Source organism: Herpailurus yagouaroundi, unplaced genomic scaffold (assembly GCF_014898765.1).
Source record: "Herpailurus yagouaroundi ecotype Mexico unplaced genomic scaffold, PumYag 28, whole genome shotgun sequence".
Classification (NCBI taxonomy): domain Eukaryota; kingdom Metazoa; phylum Chordata; class Mammalia; order Carnivora; family Felidae; genus Herpailurus; species Herpailurus yagouaroundi.
In genome coordinates, this window is record NW_024412376.1 from 97884028 (window position 1) to 97908482 (window position 24455).

At 37.3% G+C, this 24455-nt stretch overlaps 1 protein-coding gene and 1 pseudogene across 2 annotated transcripts in view; both read right to left on the reverse strand.

Moving 5' to 3' along the window:
- Positions 1 to 24455, reverse strand: part of ARHGAP24 (Rho GTPase activating protein 24) — a 662096-nt gene that overhangs the window by 483886 nt on the left and 153755 nt on the right. The window lies entirely within an intron of this gene.
- On the reverse strand, positions 3949 to 5190 carry LOC121033098 (V-type proton ATPase subunit E 1-like; annotated as a pseudogene).

The following is a 24455-nucleotide window of genomic DNA, read 5'->3' on the forward strand; positions in this document are numbered from 1 at the left end:
ATAAAATACCTAGGAATAAATCTAACCAAAGAGGTGAAAAATCTATACACTGAAAACTATAGAAAGCTTATCAAAGAAATTGAAGAAGACACAAAAAAAAAAAATGGAAAAAGATTCCATGCTCCTGGATAGGAAGAACAAATATTGTTAAAATGTCAATACTACCGAAAGCAATCTACATATTCAATGCAATCCCTATCAAAATAACACCAGCATTCTTCACAGAGCTAGAAAAAATAATCTAAAATTTGTATGGAACCAGAAAAAACCCGAATAGCCAAAGCAATCCTGAAAAAGAAAACCAAAGCAGGAGGCATCACAATCCCAGACTTAAAGCTATACTACAAAGCTGTAATCATCAAGACAGTTTGGTACTGGCACAAGAACAAACACTCAGATCAATGGAACAGAATAGAGAACCCAGAAACGGACCCACAAACGTATGGCCAACTAACCTTTGACAAAGCAGGAAAGAATATCCAATGGAATAAAGACAGTCTCTTCAGCAAGTGGTGCTGGGAAAACTGGACAGCAACATGCAGAAGAATGATCCTGGACCACTTTCTTACACCATACACAAAAATAAACTCAAAATGGATGAAAGACCTCAATGTAAGACAGAAAGCCATCAAAATCCTTGAGGAGAAAGCAGGCCAAAACCTCTTTGATCTTGGCCGCAGCAACTTCTTACTCAACACGTCTCCAGAGGCAAGGGAAACAAAAGCAAAAATGAACTCTTGGGACCTCATCAAAATAAAAAGCTTCTGCACAGCAAAGGAAACAGTCAGCAAAACTAAAAGGCAACTGACAGAATCGGAGAAGATATTTGCAAATGACATATCAGGGACACTAACCCTTTAGTGTCCAAAATCTACAAAGAACTTACCAAACTCAACACCCAAAAAACAAATAATCCAGTGAAAGAAATGGGCAAAAGACATGAATGGACACTTCTCCAAAGAAGTCATCCAGATGGCCAACCGACGCATGAAAAAATGCTCACCATCACTCATCATTAGGGAAATACAAATCAAAACCACAATGGGATACCATCTCACACCTGTCAGAATAGCTAACATTAACAACTCAGGCAACAAAACATGTTGGAGAGGATGCAGAGAAAGAGGATCTCTTTGGCACTGCTGGTGGGAATGCAAGCTGATGCAGCCACTCTGGAAAACAGTATGGAGGTTCCTCAAAAAATTAAAAATAGAACTACCTACGACCCAGAAATTGCACTACTAGGTATTTATCCAAGGGATGCAAGCATGCTGTTTCTAAGGGGAACATGCACCCCCATGTTTATAGTAGCACTATCAACAATAGCCAAAGTATGGAAAGAGCCCAAATGTCCATCGATGGATGCATGGATAAAGAAGATGTTGTATGTGTGTGTGTGTGTGTGTGTGTATGTGGTGTGTGTATATATATATATATGTATATATATATATATGTATATGTATATATGTATATGTATATATGTATATATATATATGTGTGTGTGTATATATATACATACATACATACACACAATGGAGTATTACTCAGCAATGAAAAAGAATGAAATCTTGCCATTTGCAGCTACGTGGATGGAACTAGAGGGTACTATGCTAAGCGAAATTAGTCAGAGAAAGACAAATATATGACTTCACTCATATGAGGACTTTAAGACCCAGAACAGATGAACATCAGGGAAGGGAAGCAAAAATAATATAAAAACAGGGAGGGGGACAAAACATAAGAGACTCTTAAGTATGGAGAACAAACACAGGGTTACTGGAGGGGTTTTGGGATGGGGTATAGGCTAAATGGGTAAGGGGCATTAAGGAATCTACTCCTGAAATCACTGTTGCACTATATGCTAATTTGGATATAAATTAAAAAATAAAATAAAAAGAAGAGTGATGTCTTGCAATACACATAGTATATGACACTGAATGCCACATGATCACAATTGAGACAATTGTTCTTTTCTCTCTCTCTCCCTCTCTCTCTCCCTCTCTCTCTCTCTCTCTCTCTCTCTCTCTCTCTCTCTCTCGATGCAGGATTGTGGGTGATCATCTCCATGCTCAGCTGTTTAGTCCCAGGCAGTAGCGTTTGGCAGAAAAATCCCAGTGATTTTTCAGAACGCTGGAAGGTACCCACAACTAGCACTAGTGTATTTTTTGTCCCTTCAAAGCACCTATGGACAGTTTTTTTTTGCTTTTCCATGTAAGAGTAAGTTAAGGAATGCTTTATTTCATTCTAGGTCATTGGATAGGTTCCTTGTTAAAGTTGCATGAAAAGAAAAAGATTCCATTGAGCCAATAGATAGCAGTGATTCTGTCAGTGATAGTGAAAGTCATCCTACACAATAACCCACCTTTCCTCTCCCGTGTCTCCCAAACACCAGCCACAAAAGTTTTCAAAGATTAACTGCAGGTTGATTTGTTTATTTGTCTTTATATTTTATATTTTCTTTATTGTTTTGTATTATATTACAGTATTGTAATCATTTTTATAGGAATATTTTTAGGTTGTGGAACAAAACACTTGAGTTTCCATTATTTCTTATGGGGAAATTTGCTTTGATACACAAGTGCTTTGGATTATGGGAATGTTTCTGGAACGAATTATGCTCGCAAACCAAGGCTTTACTGTAATGATTCAACATTTCTATACATGACACTGTGTTCATCATGATAAGTGTACTCTTAATCCCCCTTATCTATTTCACCCCTCCCCCCACTCACCTTCCCTTTGGCAGCCATTCGTTTGTTCTCTGTATTTAAGAGTATGATTTTTTGTCTTTTTTCTTTGTTTGTACATTTGTTTTGTTTCTTAAGTTCCACATATGAGTAAAATTACATAGTATTTGTGTTTCTCTGTCTTAATTCATTTAGCATTATACTCTCTAGGTGCATTCATATTGTCCCAAAAGGCAAGATCTCATTCTTTTTTATAATTGAGTTATATTCCATTATCTATATATCTATCTATCCATACACATATGTATATATATACCACATCTTTATGCATTCATCTTGGGTTGCATCCATATCTTGGTTAGTGTAAATAATGCTACAATAAACATCGGGGTGCATATAGCTTTTCAAATTTGTGTTTTTCTTTTCTCTGGGTAAACACCCAGTAGTGGAATTACTGGATGATGGAGTACTGATTTTAATTAGCCTCTAATTCATTTGCACTTCCTTGTGACAATAGGAAATAATTTAACCTTTCTCAGCCCCTCTTCTGGATCAAAAAATGGATCATCATTATCATATAATATCTAATAGTCTTAGCTTTGTATTTGTTACATATAAATTAAATAGCCTTTTTCTTTTTTAAAAAAAATTATGACAAGATATAGAGAAAACTGATCAGGACTCAGCTTCCTTGAACTTCAATTCAATTAATTATTCATGACCTACATTGCTAAATTAGCCTAGGGCTCCCCTACATTTCCAAACAATTATGAAAGACATGGTAAATTAAAAAATCCTTTAGCATCCAGATGGCAAACCTTTAGTAAAATATAGTAACTTCAACCACTCTATAGTTGAGTATTCTCTGACAGCATTTTCAACATCCACAGTACACAAGTTAGAATGGCTCTGAGTGACTGAAATTTAACATTTAATGAGCAACTAGAATGGGTCAGGTACTAAGCTATAGTATCTCCAACTACAACAGCAATAAAAATAACAACCTAAATAACAATAACTAGGAGAATGACTAATATGTACTTGTACTTACTATGTGCCAGGCATTTTGCCAAGCAGTATCTCGTTTCATCCTTATAGCACAATGCTATAGAACTATAACTATCTACATGTTACAATTGAAGCCCAGTGAGGCTAAGTAATTTGCCAAAGGTTACATGGTTAATTAGTGGAGAAATGAGAAGAGAACCCAGACTGCCTATTATGGGTTAAATTGTGTCCCAAAAAGATAAATTTTTCCATGTAAATCTTTTGTTTCAATAAATAAAACATATTCATAGCTTCTATTTTGTATCACATTTACAGATGAGGAATACTTCTAGGCCCAAATAGGTTAACAGCGAAGCTACTACTGCTGGAAGGAATGCATGCCCGCACTCTAGGCATTTTAAGCCTAAAAGGAGAGACTTAATATTAGAGAACACCACACTTCACCCTCTAGGCTAGAGAACTGAAACCAGAGGAAAAGCAGAAGACTTAGTGAAGCTCCTGTAACCAGCATCTGATACCCTCACCTTTATGCTACAGAAGTAAATGACAGCTGTGCTACTTTTAGATAAGCTAGAAGTAGGTTTCCTGACTACATTAAGTGAAACTTTCTCTCATTGTTAACAATTGCACCAGGGGCATTAGCTACAGAAAAGTATCCACTGATAAATACATACTATTAGTGAAGAGGGAGCCACACAAGTATCTTGTTTCTTCAAATATCAGGAACTTCCACATCATAGCAGGAGAGCAGTGGATCAACTCCACCTCTCCCAAAGGTTCAGTCCAAAAACTTCCTGTTGGCATTTGCACCAAATAAACCTCCCCTTCTGGCATCATCTGAGGGACTAGGAGATCCAGCCGGCTTTCTAGGGGATTGGAAGCTCATATTTTATGATCCCTATTATAGATCTCAATCCACCAGCTATTTCCTCAGGCAGGTAGTTCCGACCAATTTGGACATCAACATCTTTTTTGGTGGCAATTTTGTACATAGGAATCGCTTTTTGCACTGCAGCCCTTACCAGAGGGAAATCCCGTTTCCTGCAATGAACAATCATCATTCTGGGCTCCAACAATTGGCACAAACCCTGGAGGACAAATCCATCCAGCAGCACTTTGTACCTGGTTGTATCTTTTACCACTTTGCTGAGTCTCTGTTTTGCTTCATTTAGTAGTAGGTCTGTAAAAAGGTCTTCTCTCGCTCTGAGGACTTTGAGTCTTGCTTGGTTCATCAAATTAAACATCTGAATTTTCTCCTCCTGCTCAATCTGCTTTTCTTTTTTCTCATAGTATTCCATTATCTTCAGTCTTTGGGTTTGCACAAGACAACCTTTCTCAATGTTGAACACTTCCTCTGCCTTTGCATCTATTTCTTCTGCTTTCTCATTGGATTCTTGTTCAATAAAAGCCATCATATGCTTAATCTGCTTTTGCACACCAACATCACTGAGGGCCATGGCAAAAGCAGTGCTAGGCTGAAGAGCCACTGGCTGGAGAAGAGATTAGAAGGGCCCCAAAAGGATATTTTGAAGTCCTAACCCCCACTGCCTAGGAATATGACTTTATTTGGAAATATAGTTATTGTAGATATAATTACTTAAGATGAGGTCACACTGGTGTAGGGTGGCCCCTAGTCCAATATGTGTCCTTATGAAAGGATGGCCATGAACACAGAGACACGAAGCAAGAACACAGGCGACAATGACGACAGAGATTGGAGTGATATAGCTACAAACCAAGGAAGATTGCCAGCAAACCACCAGAAGCAGGAAGATGCACAGTATGATTTCCCTACAGGTTTCAGAGGGACCATGGCCTCTGAACTCAGCCTCCAGAACTATGAGAAAATACATCTCTGGGTTTTGAAACCACCTAACTCCAATGCCTTCAGCATGCCATGCTTTATTACCACATCAGCATTAAATCTTTCCTGGATGATAAAAGAAATATTCAATTATATGTAAAATAGGTATCATTTTTCAATTTTAATGAATTCTAATTACACGAAGATACACATAAGACAGATATATATATTTTTTAATCAGAGTTCCCAGTCTCTGCCTCAGCTGTTGTAAACACAATTTTTGTAGTTGTTTTTAAATATTTTGCAAAATAGCCTTTTAAATTACAGGAATGGTCAACATCTATCCTGAAGCAATTTTCATCTTTAAAAAAGGATTCATTGTATTTTGTGGGTGGCTGTTCAACTATTTTATTTAAATAAATTAAATAAATTACCACACTCTAAGAGCTCATCTGGAAGAAACAGACTAATAGTAGAAAGGACAAACAAGACAAGCTTACACCATACATGATCCTACACAACCAACAATTTACCAGACCACAGACACAGATTTGTCTTCCAGAGGAAAAAACCAGGAGAGAGAATACAGACTCAGGGGAAAGACAGGAAAGATACAGTGAGGATATCTTGTCTTGGAAGTCTTAGAGACTTCCAAGTCTTAGAGAAAGAGATGGGCACACAAGGAAAAGCAGGGTGGGGTGAGCAGAAGAAGAAAAATGAGCCTGAAGATATAAGGGGAAGCAGGTGGAGAACCTGCAAGGAAATGGGGAGGAGGGGTTGAGGGGGAAGGAGGAGGGGGGGAGGGAGAGAGAGAGAAATACAGAGAGAAGAAAAGAGATGAGGCGGAAGGGACAGTAAGGGAGAAAAAATATTCTGAATTGTGTGAAGGTGTGACATTTTGTCTGTTCATTGCCCTGATGGCAGACATTTCTTCAGGGTCCTAGTGCCAGCTTCGACATGAAATGAGACATTCCATGGCACTTTTTCATAAAGATAAGTATCCAGTCAAAAATCCAAAGGAGGAAAGTCCTACTCTTATAAGTCTTTTTTTTTTTTTTTTAATCTTGGCAAAGTATTTCTCTGAAACAAAAGAGCAGTGTATATCCCCATCACATTGTTGAAGAGTCCCTTTTAAGAGCCGCCACATCACATGCAATACTTGATCACCATCAAAGCCCAAGTTTTCTAGTGCCAAGAGCCAAGTGTGCTGTGGTTTGATCTTTGAAAAATATTTCTGGATAGTAAAGATCAAGGGCCATAAATATGGAGACACATCTTGTCACCATTCTACATTTGTGCTATTAGAGTATGATATCTATTAGGAGCAGGGGTTTCTCAGTAAAAGGCACAATTACAACAGCCATAGTACAAAAGTAGCATTTTTAATGTATCGTATTTAATTTATAAATATATAATTGTAAATGTATTTATTACATATTATAAATGTAAATATACATATACATAATTAAAAATTACATGAAAAGCCTCAGGGTTCAAAGTAAATATCCTTTAACAAATTCAAACCAGAAAAAGTATCATGAAAAAGCAAAAGGAAACTCAGCAGCATTACAGTTGCAGATCTTGAAGCACATTTTTATTATGCTTTAAGAATAAACATGCCACCAGGTTAGAGTAGATGAGCCTTTCTAAATACCTGGATAAAGAAAGAGTTTCTCAAAGAGAAAGTTTTCTTCAGGTCCTGCTTCAACTTTCAGTGCTAGAAACTGTTTCTATATTTAATATACTGATAAATAGGTCCTCTATAACACATTCCATATGTTTTTAAATGTGTGCATGTGTCTTTTTTATAATCTAGATATTCCTTTCATACTTTGTTTTTTTTAATCCAATTAAGCAATATCCAGTTAAAACACACAGATAAAAACTAATACTAAGAAGCAGAATCTGATAAATGATGCAATCAAGTATATAGCTAGAATTCTCTAAAACCTAACACAATGGAGGGATCACTCCTTGCAGGGACAGACTGGAGGAAAGGTTTCATGGAAGGACAGGACAGGACCCAGGGCTGACCAGACTCACACAAGGAGGGAGGAGGGAATTCCAGGCAGGGAAAGGACTGGAAAAGGGAGTAATACTGGGGTGTGGGAGGAGGACAGTGGAAAGACACAGAGGAAGAAGGTTGACTGGGTCAGTTATGATTGGAAAGCCCCAGCAAGAAGTGTAGCCAGTGTAGACTTGGGGAGAGAGGAAAGATAGGAAGAAAGCAGTGGTTTACTGAACTGGCACCAATATGAAAGATGGATTTAATTGCAGCAAAAGCTAAAGGCAGATAAATTAAATGGTTGCACAAAACAGCAATAATCCAGGTGTCAGAAGGTGGAGGGCCTGGGGAAGGGTGACAGTAATGAGAATGGAAGGAAGGAATATTATGAGAAATGAATGCTCAGAGCTTGGAGACAGGATGTTGGAGTTTTATCTATAGGATCTGCATTGTGCTTCTATTTCGGCTGGTGGTGGCAAAACATTTCTGAGCCTTTTCAGCCTTAGGTCAAATGCTTATGAGTCAGGAAGAGAAACATTCTTTTTTTTTTTTTTTTTACCCCAGTTTTATTGACGTAAAATTGACAAATGCAGTTGTAAGATATGGAAAGCATACATCACAGAGAAATACTCTTCGAGAGTTGTAATTTAAGAATGGAAGACCACTCCTGCAACCTTCAGAATAAGCCACTCAATTCTGCCCATATCTCTCTTAAGTTGGAAATTCTTTTTTTGAAGTTAGCATTTTTAATGCAGTATTTTCTTTAATAATAATTTTGACCTTGTTGCCCCCAAATTATTGCTGTTGGGTGTATCTGAATCAGGATTTTAGGAAAGATATTTCATGTCTTCCCTAACTGCCTTACATAGAAGGAATCACATGAGCAAAGTGAAGGTATATTTTAACTGAGATATGCTTTCTATATCTCAATATATTTCTATATATTGAGTGGAAGACTCAATCCTGAGGTCATATACCTGGAAACTTCAAAAATCTGAATCAATTCTAATGGCCAAAGAATACATTTTAAAAGTTTTTTTTAACTGTACTGAAAAGACAAAAGAGATGAAAAAATTCATGGACTCACATACATGAAATTGATTCGTAAGCAAAGATGCCAAGCTTCTCTTCAAAGTTTAACCAGAATTTAGACACTTTTCTAACAAGAAGGCTACCTGCATTTTCAGGCAGGTAGAAAACAGAAATAAAGAAAGTGGCAAGACATTCATTCTTTGACTCTTTTATTAAACAACCAGTTATTGAATATCCATTTCTATACAAGGTGACAACTACAAAGATGAAGAAGAACCTGTCCCTGGGTGAATAATAGTGAAGTCTGGGATTTAATAGTACATTATAGTTTATCAAGTCCTTTCTCTTCATGTGTGAAGATCTCCAACAACCCTCAGAAAAAGTTAGGAAACACTTCTATTTTTTTAGATCAGAAAGTAAAATGATAAAAGGTCTTCTGTAACCCACATCTCATAATGCTCATGCCCATTACTGTTTCCTGGGTTATTCTCTTTATTCTGATGAGAATGCTCTCACTTACTCATTCAGATATTGATGAAATCCATAAATATAACTGAATACCCACCACACAACAGGCACCAAAGGCTTTGGAATGAAGAAGATGAAATAAACAGAATCATTGTCCTCAAAAAGTTCACATTCAGGTAGGAAGGCAAGTAAACAGCTTTAGGGAAGTGATCAGTGACCCAAAATTAAACCCCGTGTGTCAATGTGCAAATCTCTGGGAGCTCCCTCCCCCAGGGCCATGAAAATCTGACCATCCTAGATCAAGACCCATCTTCACTATACAGCCTTCACTTTACAAAACCTCAGTTCACATTTGTTTGGTTTTGCCCCCAAATTTCCAAACAATTAGAATCTACAATTTAATCCTCCATTATGTATGTCCTTTTATTTCTTCATTTTTTTTAATGTTTATTTATTTTTGAGACAGAGTGAATGAGCAGGGAAGGGGCAGAGAGAGAGGGAGGGAGGGAGGGAGGGAGGGAGAGAGAGAGAGAGAGAGAGAGAGAGAGAGAGAGAGAGAGAGAGAATCCCAAGCAGGCTTCACACTGTCAGCACAGAGCCTGATGCGGGGCTTGATCTCACAAACCTTGAGATCATGACCTAGGCTGCAACCAAGAGCCAGACACTTAACTGACTGAGCCACCCAGGAGCCCCAAATCTTCAATTTTTTTAAGTTTATGTATTTATTTTGAGAGAGAGAAAGAGCACAAGCAGAGGAGGGGCAAAGAGGGAGAGAGAGAGACAATCCCAAACTGGCTCTGCATGGTCAGCATGGAGTCTGATGCAGGGCTCGAATTCACAAACTGGCCAGATCATTACCTGAGCTGAAACAGAGTCTGACACTTAAACTGACTGAGCTGCCCAGGTGCCCCTATATTTCCAAATTTTAAAATATGTTTCTTACCTACTATACCAGATTTCTAAGTCTCACATGGGCAAGAATGAAGTCTTATAGGCTCCTATATTCCTCTCTGAGGACCTGAGCATTCCACATCTGAACTGACGATTCATAAATATTTATTGCTAGATTTATATGTGTCATGTGATATAATTGAAACAGTATATTTTGCCTAGCTAATTTCAACTAAGATAAATTTCTTCAAAAGTTGTGGGAAGGAAATCTGGAATAAGAAAAGGATCTTGGTAAACATGTATTCCATCCTCACTCTAAATATTCTTAGTTGTTTTAATGATTTGACACCTATTAGGTTGGCACTAGCTCCTGCTGGGTTAATAATCTGTATTCTTAGTAACAGAGCAGTCCAACTATTTTCTTTTTTTTTATTTTTGTAATGTTTATTTTTGAGAGAGAGAGACAGAATGCGCAGGGGAGAGGCAGAGAGAGAGACACACACACAGAATCTGAAGCAGGCTCCAGGCTCTGAGTCAGCACAGAGCCCAACACACGGTTCAAACCCATAAGCTGCAAGATCATGACCTGAGCTGAAGTCAGACGCTTAACCGACTGAGCCACCCAGGAGTCCTCCAACTGTTTTCTAAGGACATAAAATTATTTATTGTCATCACCTAATATATGTTTATTCTCTATTGGAGCCATGACATTAAAATGAATATTATGGAACCCAGACTTCTAAGTATCCAATACTATGGAAATATGGGTCTGTCTTAAACATCTGAATCAGTGCTGTCTCACAGAACTATAATGAAAGTCATGTATAAAATTTTCTACTACCTACAATTAAAAAAGTAAAAAGAAAGAGGTGACATTAATTTTAATAATGTACTTAAACCCAATGTATCCAAAAATGTATCATTTTAACATGCAAACAATATTAAAAATATTAGTGAGATATTTTACATTCTTTTTACTAAGTCTTAAAAATACAGTGTATATTTTATGCTTACAGCACATCTCCATTTGGAGGCTAAATTTTTATCAGAAATACTTGATTGTTATTAGGAATGAAATTTAAAACTCATAGTTTAAAAAGCAGATTTCCAGAAACCTAGTTATTCCAAAAAATACTTAAACTGTTTGCAACAATTGAAAAAAAAATGTGTTTAAAAAAATTTTTTTAATGTTTATTTATTTTTAAGAGACAGAGAGACAGAGTATGAGCAGGGGAGGGGCAGAGGGGGGGGGGGGGAGACACAGAATCCGAAGTAGGCTCCAGGCTCTGAGCTGTCACCACAGAGCCCAACGCAGGGCTTGAACTCGTGAACTGTGAGATCATGACCTGAGCCGAACTCAGATGCTTAACAGACTGAGTCACCCAGGCACCCCAAAAAATGCATTTTTAAACTCAAATATAAGTTAATTAAGTTAAAATTAGAAACAAATAAAAAACTCAGTTACTCAGTTGTACTGGCTCGAGGGCAAATGCTCAATAGCTGTGGTACCATGCGGAACAGCACAGAGCTGAGTCAATCACTATCCACCCTTCTCCTTCAGCAACAATATGCGAGGCATATGTTTCTTTGTCTTATTTTGGTTTGCACTTTGTTGTTTAATGGAACCTTCCTTTAAGTGGTGATAATGGAAGATGGTTGTAGTAGCTGATGCAAGGGAAGGACCAATCCTAGGTCCAGTCAAGGGTGTAAGCCAAGTGGGAGCTCTCTTCAACTAGACCCCTTGAGAATGTGCCTTCACTTTTCATGGTTTCACATATTTGAACTTGAGTAATCACCACAGGCAGGAGGAAAGAGGAATGAAAGACTGATAAAGGCTTTCTGATCTTCCAGGTGTTGGCCTCCCACATAAAACCACGTGACCTCTTAGAAGTACCTTTCATTTCCTTAGAATGTAGATAAGCAGTTTTTAGTTGTACATATATGCATTTTTTTTCATAAAATGACCCTGGTAGGGTGCAGATATTTTAGTAAATACTTTAAAACTTTCATGTACACAAGACTCACGTGAGAAATTACAATATAAATTCCAGGGCCCTCTTTCCAAAGATTCTAATTTTTCTCTGAGCTTTACAGGAGAAAGACTCTCTTTGCTCTCTTCACTCTGTTATGCCCTGGCCAATGGATTTCCCCTCTTAGGGAAGTAGAATCTCACTCTCTACAGGCAGTTCAGCATGAGGCTCAGTTCAGAAACAGGACACAGAGCCTCTGTGCTCTACAGTGTTCTTCCTTTTCCCATTAGTAACCCTGAAAAATTCAGAATACCAATGCAAGCAGGTCATAGAAAAAAATAACAGCACTTGGCTATTTTCTGTCTAGTGTTGGGTTAAAGGAGCAAGGTTTTGTCTACAAAATTTTAGTGAGACTTGGTCCAGACCTGTACAAGCAACATGGAAATCTAGTCTGGAAAGCCAAGCCAGGTATTCAATCAAGATGGCCATTATTTTACTGTGTCCTTAGTTCCCCTGTAGTAGGTGTCTGGATGAGATTCAAAATGTTAGTCACCTTTGACACATTAACACTGATTCTTTGCAAACAAGTATTTTGTTTCCTCACAAATATCTCCTTGCTCCTGTCACCAAAGAAAATAAACTATCAGCTTGCCTCATGGCTTATGCATTTATTTTACTTGGATAAAAGGACTGCACACTTTTCATTAACCAACTTAAGAGAAAAAGGAACTCAACCATAACTACTTCTTGTTTAGACCAGAAATTAAAAAGATGGAAAAGGGGCTGGAATGCTGGAGGGAGACCCAAGTGCATGGCAAAGCCACAATGTGTCCAGAGACTGCTACAACAGTCTCACTAAAAAATTAAGGACAAGGTGCTGCATTTCTTAATTTAGCACAGAGGAAATGCTTTTGCAAACACACATGTTTAATGTTGACCATTAGCGGTAGTGGGCAACAGAGTAACAATACATTTTGCATTTATATAGTTATTACAAAGTGACTTCTCTCCTCCAATTAGTCTTTATAAAATCTCTGAACAGTAAATGTTCTTTTCCAGAATTTAATACACACAGAACTTATTTTCTCAAAGTTGCTCATAGGACTGACAGATTTGAGGCATGAAACTATTTTTAGGCTTCACAAAAGCACATGATTTAATACCCCAATTGGGCTATTCAGAAATGGATGTGGCAGAGTGAGATGTGGTCACTAACATCCGTGACTAATAAGCTCAGCTGGTTCGGGTCTTTCCCATCTCCTTCTCTCTCACCCTCCTTCCATTAATTAATCACCCAGTTTAGTCATGTTAACCCTTTCATAGTTCTTTACTCCTTTCCTCCATTATCAGCAGTGTCCAAATTCATCCTAGACTCCTGGACATTTACCAAATGTCTCCTGATATTCTCATCACTGCATTGTTTCTTTGCACCTGGGTTTCTCTCTGCTTGAGATGACTTTCTTCCTTCCTCTTCCACTTACAAACTTTAGAAAATGACTTAATTCCTTCTTTGTCTATCCATAAATCTCTTCTCATCCCTCTCTATTTTGTAGGTAGAACTTTTCCCAGAAAGGATAAACTTTCACCATAGACAATGGGTAATATCAATTTCCCAAAGGTTTTCAACTTGTGACCAAAATAAGGGTCCTAATGTCTGTAGCCAGGAATCTGCAAAACCCACATGAAAACGTGATGAACCATGGAAGACCTAAGGCTGTGCTTTTTTATCGTTACAACTGAATATACCCTGGAGCTTAAGTATGCTTGTCTTCACATTGTTGCATGGCCATTTTTATTTATATGTTGTTGAACTTGAAACATGTCCAATATGACATGACATACACTTATGGTCAAAAGGTGATCAATAAATCATGCAAAAGATTATAATCTTCTCAAAAGCCAGAGGGGAAATAGACTTCTTCAAGGAAGCAGTTCTTTATTTTAGTTTATGAAAAGTAAATAAATAAACATTCCCACCATACCAAGGATTCCGATGCACAAGTCAACAGTGGTTGTGATGGACCTATTTCTGCTGCTTGATGGCCCTGTCACATGGTGATACTCACAAGCTGTTCCTGTGTTACAACTGCTAAGCCACAAAGCCACATGCAACCAAAAACTCTCCTAGATCCCTGCAGACAAAGGATGAGAATACCATATGAATGAGTCTCTTATTAACCCTCAGTAAATAAACACCTGTAGTCTTCCTTTTCATGGTTCTCAGTAGCTTTCAACATGCACCCTCCATCAGTCAATAAGCTACAAAAATGTTGGCATTTGTATAAAAGAAAACAGAACCTCGTAACCACCAAGTGTGACTAATAGTGGAAAATGCATTCACTGACAGAGTTCACTATGCTACTTAAAATAAAAGATCAAAATCTCACGAGAGTAACAGTAGTGTAACTACTTCATACAGTCCCCGGGATTTTGAAGATACCAAATCAAAATGAGATGCAAACATATATGAAATAAGCAGTACTATCAAAACATTAAAACTGTCTTTCTCCATCCCAGATAAATCATGCTGACATTCATAAATTACAGCTAAGGAGAGAAACCCGAGCACTGAGTCACTATCACACCTCTATCGGAACATCAGAAGTGCTGGCAACACCCATCATATTATAGGGTGCTAAATCCAGACACACTATTAAAAATAGACATTCTAATAGAAGTCACTCTGTCCTCATATCTGATAATTCTAAATTAATAACAATTTTGTTCTGGACTCAACTACTACTTGATTTGGGACACTCCTCCTCTTTTTAGCATTTCCTACCAACCCCATCCCTTCCAGCTCTGTTCCTTCTTCACTGAAACCCAGAAACAAAGCAGAGAAAGAGACTGTGATACCCTGCAGTTTACAGATCTCATCTTTCAGAAAGACAAAATGGCTTGTCAGGTTGGAGAGTCTATTTTTGGCTTAGGTTTCTCCTTATCTTGGAGTTTCCCATGAAATTTTATCTTATTATGAGAAAAAAAATTCAAAAAAGGGATGTTTTCTATTATTTTATTTCTTATGGGAGAGACTTAAATCAATAGAGAAGATTTAGGAGAGTAAAAAGTACATAGTAATGTTGTATTGTTTACTTTTTAAATTTTCTATTTTCATTCCAGTAGACTTAATAAGGTGTTATATTAGTTTCAGATGTACAATACAGTGATTCAACAATTCTATACAACACCCAGTACTCATCACAACAAGTGCACTCCCTGACCTCCATCACCTATTCTGCCCACTTCCCCTCTGGTAACCATCAGTTTTCTCTCTATAGTTATGAGTCTGTTTCTTGGTCTCTCTCTCTCTCTCTCTCTCTCTCTCTCTCTCTCTCTCTCTCTTCCTCCCTCCCTCTCTCCCTCTCTGTCCTTTGATCATTTGTTTCTTAAATTCCACAAATGAGTGAAATCACATGGTATTTTGTATTACTTTTTTTAATGTTTATTTATTTTTGGGAGAGAGAGAGAGAGAGAGACAGAGCATGAGCATGAGCAGAGGAGGGGCAGAGAGAAAGGGAGACACAGAATCTGAGGCAGGCCCCAGGCTCTGAGCTGTCAGCACAGAGAGTAACGCAGGGCTCAAACTCAGGAACCACAAGATCATGACCTGACTTAAAGTCAGATGCTTAACCAACTGAGCCACCCAGGCACCCCATGTATTGTTTACTTTTTAATTGCCATCTCCTTTCAACTTCATCCTCCCCCGAGGGACTGACTCCTTCCAATGGAGGAATAACTTCCTATTCCTTACCGTGCATATACATCTTAAGTGCCCACATATCTAGTGGTCTAGAAAATGCAGTATGATGCAGAGACCACAAGGGAGCCATGGTACACAGGTAATAACCACCACAACAGCAATAACATTTAGTGAATGCTTACTATGTGCCAGGGATGTTTCTAAGCACCACTATCTATTAGCTCATTTAAACTTTACAACAACCACATAAAGGAGTTCTATTTTGGTTTTCATTTTCCAGAAAAAGAAACTACTACCAACTGAGATTAAGTAGCTCGACCAAGAACCACAGAGCTGGTAGAGCAGGATCAGAACCTGAGTGAGCAATCCAGAGTCTACATACTCTGAGCTACTGTAATATTCAGTTTCCCAAAGAGGGGAGAGAATTCAAAGTGCATATGATAAAAGTTTTAGGTAAAGAACATTAATGTGTTGTTAATTGCATCTAAAGTTAACTGGATGTAAACAAGGGTGGGAAGAGGCAGGGAGGAAGCCTGAATATTAGGGATTAACCGAAATTCAATGCTATCTCAGCCATTTAACATTGGATAAACACAATGACAAAAAAAAATGCCCTGGACTTCTGGGTTTTTTTTGCTTGTTTGTTTGTTTGTTTGTTTGGGGTTTTGTTTTATTGTTTTTGTTTTTGTATCAGATGCAAGCTGTGGTACATACCTATAATGACAACAGGTATGTGCAATAGAAAAAAGTCCTCCTTGTCTTTTGAATGTCTCTTATGCAGAATTGGCCAGGAACGATACACTATTTTAAGTCATGTTAGAAATAGGGAGTAGGGTTATAAAATTGTACATCATCTTCACCTTCATAACCTGAGGCTGATTCAATTTTCAGGGTAGACTTAAAGAAAAAGAATCAGGGAATGTGGAGCTGGGGAAATTGCAAAAGAACTACAACAATAACTGTGAGGGTTAATTTAAGAGGCTGAAATGATGCTATAAATAGCAGCCATTTACACTAGTTCCTGACCAAATTCTAGCAAAAACTCAAAAAGTTAAAATTTTCAAATATAATGACATGCAGTTTCCATGGGGTTTTACATTTTCCTAATTGTGGGCAGCATTCTTGCCCAAATTCTATAATAGCCAGAAAACCTATTAGAAATATGATGCTTCTTTTTCACATTGGTAACAAAGAAGGTATCAAAATTAGTCTAGTAAAGAAAACACCTTGGCTAGTAGATTACTTGCTTACTTACTCAAATATTCAGATAAAGAGGACATCTCCAGAGTTTTCCTTGTAGACCACAGTGTTTCAAGTCTATCTTCCAAGTCAAAAGAAAAACAGTTGTACACAAGTAGTGTACTTTAGTTAGGAAATTTGTTTTTCACAGAGATATGGGCCAGTAATTCTGAAAGTGCTTTATGTGTAATTGAAGGATTTGTGATTGAGCATATCTAACACCTAGATCTTGGTTTCTAAATACCATTCTTCAATAAAAGAAATCTGGACTCCTTGAATGTCTGATTCAAGGGCTGGATCACAAAAAGTATAAGATTCGCCTGGAGCATCTGAGAGTATAAGAGCACCTGGAGAAAATAAGAAGTGTGAAGATGGTAATACGAAGAAAAGACACAAAATCAACTTGAAAATTGGTCAAATGGCCAAATGTGGACAACAAAATAAATACCAGTTACAATGGATTATAACTCATAGAATAAAACAAAAATCCATGTGTCCATACTGATATAAATAAATAATTGAATAAGTAAATAAGTGAAGGAGAAAGGAAAGCTCTTCCTTACAGAAGAATTTAATGTAGGAGTGAGGAAATAAAAAAAAATCATTGGGCAAACATCTCAATGACAACTGTTTCTTTTTTTTATGTTTATTTATTTTTGAGAGAGACACAGAGTGTGAGCAAGGGAAGGGCAGAGAGAGAGGGAGACACAGAATCTGAAGCAGACTCCAGGTTCAGAGCTGTCAGCACAGAGTCCAACGTAGGGCTCAAACTCTCGAAATGTAAGATCATGACCTGAACCAAAGTTGGATGCTCAACTGCCTGAGCCACCCAGGTGCCCCATTAATGACAACTCTTTCAAGCCGGAATCATCAATGATTGATATCAATTGATATCAATATTGATATTAATCATCAATGATTGATAAAATGTGTGATTGAAAGTATGATGAAAAAACTGGTCATTTATTTAGTCTCAAAGTATTCCCCACAACATGCTTACGAATTACAAAAAGGATACTAGCAACTTAACAGTGGAGAAACTTGTCAGACTTAACTTAGGAATTGAAGTTAACATCATTAGTAATTAGACATATTGACATCATTTGTTTCCTGATATGATGAGCTGAGAAAGGTATAGCATCACTCTATGGTACTTTTGCCAAAAATGCGTAACCTGAATTCAACCATCAGAAAACTCAAATCAAGAGATATTTCCAAAACAACTGGTCACTATTCTTTGTCAATTCATGTAAGACAAAGAAAAATTGAAGAACTGGAGGAGACTAAAATGCATGACAACTGAGCATATATGTGATTCCTGTTTATATACAGGTCCAGAGAAAGGACATTGGTGGTACAACTGATGAAATTTAAATACCATCTATAGATTAGTTAATAGTGTTATACCAAAGTTAATTTCCTGGTTTTGATAAATTTAAGATCCTAACATTTAGAAAGGGTCAAACGAGAATTCTTTGTACTATCTTTTGCAAATTCTTATGCACGAAATTACTTCAACATAAAAAGTTAAAAAGTAAAATACAAATTTTAAAATGTCCCATGATATTAAATGGTAACTCTCTTGAATAATAATTCTCAGTAACAATAACTAACTTATGTACCATGAAATGCTTTCAGTTATATTATCTCATTTTATCATTATCTCCATTTTACAAAATAATTCAGGTGACTTGCCAATCCTAGTGAATGTTAGAACTTACTCTCACATCTAGAGTGTTTTGAACAAACCAATGTAATATTTGGAAATCAACTGCTTGTCCGGTTTTACATTTCTACAAAAGCTTAATGGGGGTGGGAATAGAAAGGAGTTAATAATAATAGGTATACAACAGTTCATTAAGAAGTTTGGGACAAAGTGTAATATCTAGTGCATGGATTCAACCCAAAGGAAACAAAAACAATGATCCATGCAGTACATCCTAGAAATGTGTAACTGAAGAAGAAAGAGGACCAGATAAATACCCTGAACAATAATAATGAGAAGGAATATGGGAAGAAAACAGGAAACTGATAGGTAAGGTTCCAGGGTGATAAATAAAGCAAAGTAAGAAAAGGAATGAAAATGGCAGAAAGACAAAAGAAAGAAAAAGGTGGTCAGAGAACGGACTGAAGCAAAGCATTGAGCTTACAAGAGGAAAGGGCTGTTGATGTGGGTCTGTCACCTGCTCAATATAGTTTCAAATTCACTAGAAACTTCTAGTGGCTGAAACTTCTAAGGGAACTTCAGGTTCATTCTTCTGAAATGGCATTAGGGACCCCCAGAGGTATTGAAGGCTGTCATCACATGACAAAATCCTTGGTCTACTGGTTGACAATGTACTCTGGCAAACGTCTTCCTTGAACCAAGAAGCAAGTGTACATTCATGGTCAAAGTATAGATGAAAACCACTGGTTTCAATACCCCAATAAGTAGCTAATCCACTCAGAATCCTTCTTAGGACCCCTGCCCAGTATCACTGTTCTCTTAGTCTGGTTTCCAGACAGCCATGTGGGTGTGAACAGGCTCCAGGAGTCCTGGTGATTTCTAGATAGCACTTGAACTGAAATAGAGCCTGACTGACTTATTAATATCAAACAAGAAAAAAAAAAGTCACAGAAGAGTAAGTGGCAATTAATAGCAAAAGAGATATGTTTCCATTACTTATTTTTGTAGTCATAATTTATGACTCTGATATTTATAGTCAAACACACAAAAAAAGAAGAGAGAACAGAACTGTTATTTTCCTAAAGGCTTGCTTTAAATGGAAGAATTATACCATAGTAGCCACTAATGAACTAAAAAATAAACAATTATAATCTAAAAAGCCATTAATTATGAAAACATTATCAACTTAAAATTAGTCTAAGAAAGCATTATTTTTATGTGACAAAGTGAAAGGCATTTAATATCATGCCCAATTTAGTCAAAACTTTGAAGAGAATAAAGCAAGATAATAGGATAATTGATCAACTCAGAATACCAAGTCTTGCACTAACTCTTATAAATACCATTCACAAATGAAAAAAATAAAAGTCAATCATGCTTGAATATCAGAAAAGTGTTAACATAAACACACCTATTAATAAAAGGCAAATTGTAGGCTACAGAAAGAAGAACTTGTGTTGGACTAAAAATAAAGATTAAATTTGATAAAGATTAAAACATCTGAGACTCAAACTTGTATCAGATGGTCTCTATGGGAAAAATTTATTAATACAAATGAATTAAAAAATTCCCCATACAATAATGAAGAATTTTAAGGTATCATGTCATATAAGTTCTATTTTGAAAAAAAAATGTTTTCAAATAAGTGGGTCAACTCCTAGTTAGTGGCCACTCGTTTCCCATAAACAGAGCACTACACTCAGACCACAGAGGTACGTACATCGTTCTAATAGGAGTTGGGGCTGCCAGTTTAATAGCTTTCCAAAAGCTGCCAAACAAATATTCTATGTCTAAATTGCTTACTACAATTCTTAATAGTCAAAAAATAATAGTATTTCCCTGCCTCTGATTAAAATAAACTACAGCATCAAATTCAGTCTCTCAGAAAGCAGGCAGGTAGACTGATTTCTATGTGAATGTATTCTAAAGAGAATTCTCTGGAAACTTAACAATAGAATAACAGGAAGTTGCAAGGTAAAGGAACTACCATCTCAAAAAAACTAGCTAATACCTTTGTTTCAAATCAAAGCTCAGATTTAAGATAAAAATTTAACTTGATCCATCTGAAATAAGTTACCAGAGGCTTTTGCTGCCTGTTCCCAAGTCTGTAAACACAGTCCTAATTATTCTGGTTACAATTTAAGAGTCAAAATTGGTATCAGGAATCAATCTCCCATCCCTTAAGCAGTCATAGGATCTGTTCCCTGATGACCTTGACAAACAGTAGCAGCACCAGCTGTAACTCAGCATATCGCTGACTACTAGGAAATATTACCGGCAATTTCAGTACCTTCCGCCTTAACATCACACATGTGTTTACTTATTCTCTCTTTATGCCTCCCCTTCATGCCCACCCTCTCCAGGCTCGTGGTAAGACGGCCTTTACATATCATTTATGCTTTCTGAATTATTTTAGCATTTCACATTAATAATACAACTCATTAATGATACCATACGCTAATTGCTTGGCATTTCCACAAAATAGTGCAATATAATTTTATTTTCTGTAAGGGCTCTTTCTAAGACATTAACAAAACCTTTATTACATCAAACAAACAGAAAACAGCAGCAAAAGTATGCCACTATTATTATTTCCACGCATTTGGTCAGAGTGTCATCAGCTAAATTAATAAGAACTAACCCTCATAAGCCACCACTGTGCCATTCTTGCTTGAAAATACATACATTAGAAGCAAACTCCCAGATGGAACACCACTGAGCAACATGCAAACGTGTGAAGGAAGTCTAAGCATTTAGTGTTCTCTCTTTTGAGATACAGAAGTAAGCCCATTTTTCTGAGATCACATCCTACACTCTTCAGAAATGCCTGCAACACTGCATGGGGCAGCACGCTCTGGCCTCCCACGGCTCAGTGGCACAAAGATTTCACCTGCTCCCAATGAGAAGTCTGCCACAACCAGCTGAGCCATGTGCTGAATAGCCAACTTGCTCTACTTGTCCAACCTTATTTCAGAAAGGAATCCCTCAGAGCCTTCAAGGCCCGGGCCCAGACTCATGTCAGGGAAGCTAAGGATACTCCCTGGAATGTTCCACAAATTAAACAGTAGACGATGGGATCACAAACAGAGAGATAATAAAAGCACAGCACAGAAAGGACGCTCCCTGTTTCTCAGCTTTATACAGTAGTTGCCATGAGCTGAAGCCTCTTCCCCCCCCCTTCCATTTTCTCACTCACCTTCAATGATTTACTTGACTCAGTAAGGCATTGCTTAAAGAGATAAACCAGTTTTGTTGTTGTTGTTGTTAAATTTTGTTTTTGTTTTTTGCATGAAATCCTTTATTTAATACCATCAGGCTTACTTGTTTCATTGTTTTCAGAAATATGAACAGCATAATACAAGAATGTACAATTGTAGTGTGGCTTGAAGACTGAATTAATGAAAATCCAGTGTGTTGAGAACGTTCATATCATATGGGTTCAACATAATTAATATTATTGCAAGGAATTAGCTTTAAAATGTAACTAAAACTAGGAAATATTATACCTTGATTTTAATATGGTGTATTTTTCAGCTGTCTTTTTTTTTTTAATGTTTTTTTTAACGTTTATTTATTTTTGAGACAGAGAGAGAGCATGAACGGGGGAAAGTCAGAGAGAGAGGGAGACACAGAATCGGAAACAGGCTCCAGGCTCCGAGCCATCAGCCCAGAGCCTGACGCAGGGCTCGAACTCCCGGACCGCGAGATCGTGACCTGGCTGAAGTCGGACGCTTAACCGACTGCGCCACCCAGGCGCCCCTCAGCTGTCTTTAAGGTTAATCTAGTCTCAGTAAAAATGCTTTTTAATATTTTAGTTACAGATTCACTTGTTCTTTTCTCAGCCATAATTCCTCACCTAAATAATTGAGCACCAAAAATCATGAGTGACTGTTTTCTCAATTTTGCCAGATGGTACTTAACTAGTGCGTCTCCAGTTGTGGAGCAGAGAAGGTAATTCATCACACCCATTGGCCATCTTAGGCTAGCATTTGCAATTATTTGTCTTAGGGAACTCAGGGTCAAGGAGGCCTCTGAGGAATAGGGCAGTGGGGTAGGAAAACCAGTCACCAAACTCAAGAGCCTGGTCTGCCTTGTCCTGACTCTGCACTCTGGGTAGACCACAAATCATTTACATCACTTTGACCCTATTTTCCATATTGAAAGATTGGGGTAAGATGGTTATTGCTAATTTCTAAGTGGACTTTTGTTCTGATGTCCAAAAAATTCATTCTAAGAGGAATGTAGTGTATAACTTTTGTTAATTATGGAGGCCTAGCATGGATACTGAATATGAAAGATTAGCAAAAAGATTTTTCTTTTAATTCTGTAATTCTTTGTCCTGAAATCTAAATTTTTACCAAATTTATATGAAAAGTTATACATTTCAAATTAATTTCCCTTTCCCCCTTCTCCCACAGCAGTATTAAGGCCCAGATTCACCAAAGGAAGGAAAAACAGGGGTTCCCTTTCATTCCTGGAAAATAACAAGTTGGCTTTGGTTTGCTAGACAACAATTTTACCCATCCAATACCTTCTATACTCACAGTATCTAAGATCTGAATGTAAGCAATAGTTTTAAAATTAACTTAAGTAAATTTAAAATTAAATGATCATATTAACAAACCAAGGACTTGACAAGCTCAAGAAGATAGAAGAGAAAAATAATTTTAATTTAATAAACTAATCCTGTGATTTAAGTGATTGCAAAGCAAAGTGACTAAGGTTCTTGGGGTGGCCTTGGATGAGTCACTCTTGCTAAATGAATTCTATCCTTAACCTGACCTGGAATATGCGAAGGCCAACCCACATGCAGAAGAGGCCAGAGGGGGAAGAAGAAGTACTCACTTCACTCATCATCATGCATAGAGCTATTAGGCAAGTGGTATTTACCATTACAGAGAATCAAATCTACGCATTTAATGTCTTATCAGAACATTTATCTGGACACAAGAAATGTCTCCTTATATTGAATGGAAACTTCTGTAAGCCATTTCCTTGAAAATATGGCTATCATCAGGCAACTAGTAACTTCATACTCAAAGGAACTATTCCTAGTATGTTTTCAAGTTATATTTGCACACTGTACTAACGGAGCTGAGATTTTTACTGTTTTTCTTACTGCATCGTCAATATATAGTGCATGGAGCTGGAGGCTATTCTCTCCCATGCATCATAAAAACACCAGTTGTCATCTAAGAATAGATGCATTTGTGTTACTAATACAACAGAAAATATATGACCACTTCATTTCTAATTTCCCAGATGACTATAAAAATATGGAATTAAAACTAAGTCTTTAAACTTCATTAGCTAGTTCCCAATGGGGGTGTTCTTGCAATTCAGGGAAGGAAGCTTCCTTGTAGTGAGGAATTGTCAAAACCTATTACAAGATGTGTGGCACTCTTGATCCCTGGGCACTAAATGCCAGTTCACCCAGTCATTGTGATGACCAAGAACACCCTCATGTATTTTCACCCTCATGCCCAGTGAGTGGCATCACCTGTGCTCCCAAACCCAAAGCTGATGAAAACTAGCCCACTGATACATGAAACGTGTCAAGGAAAGGTCAAGTTAACTTTGTCATGTTATTTATAAGCCTTCTTTTTTTTTTTTGAGCCTTGCTAATATATATTCATAACCATAGTCTTACCAAAATTGTTCAAAAGGAACACATGACCATTTAGAAACACAGACTTTTTCAAGGTTGGAATAATCTTATAAAGTATGTAATCTAAACCCCCTATTGTATAGAGAAGGAAACTAAGGTTCAGAAAAACTGTATGATTTGCCTGAGTTCACAGATGCTAATTAATACCAGAAAGAGGAGATAGCCCACAACCTCCCTGCCTTCTTCCCATTCCATTCTTCTCCAACCACAGAATGCAAAGCAGAGAAGGATCTTTGGAAATGCCTCTTAAGCTACTGTTAATGTGAAATTCCACCTGTGGTGAGCCAGAAGGTACACTTTTGTTTTTCCTTACACTT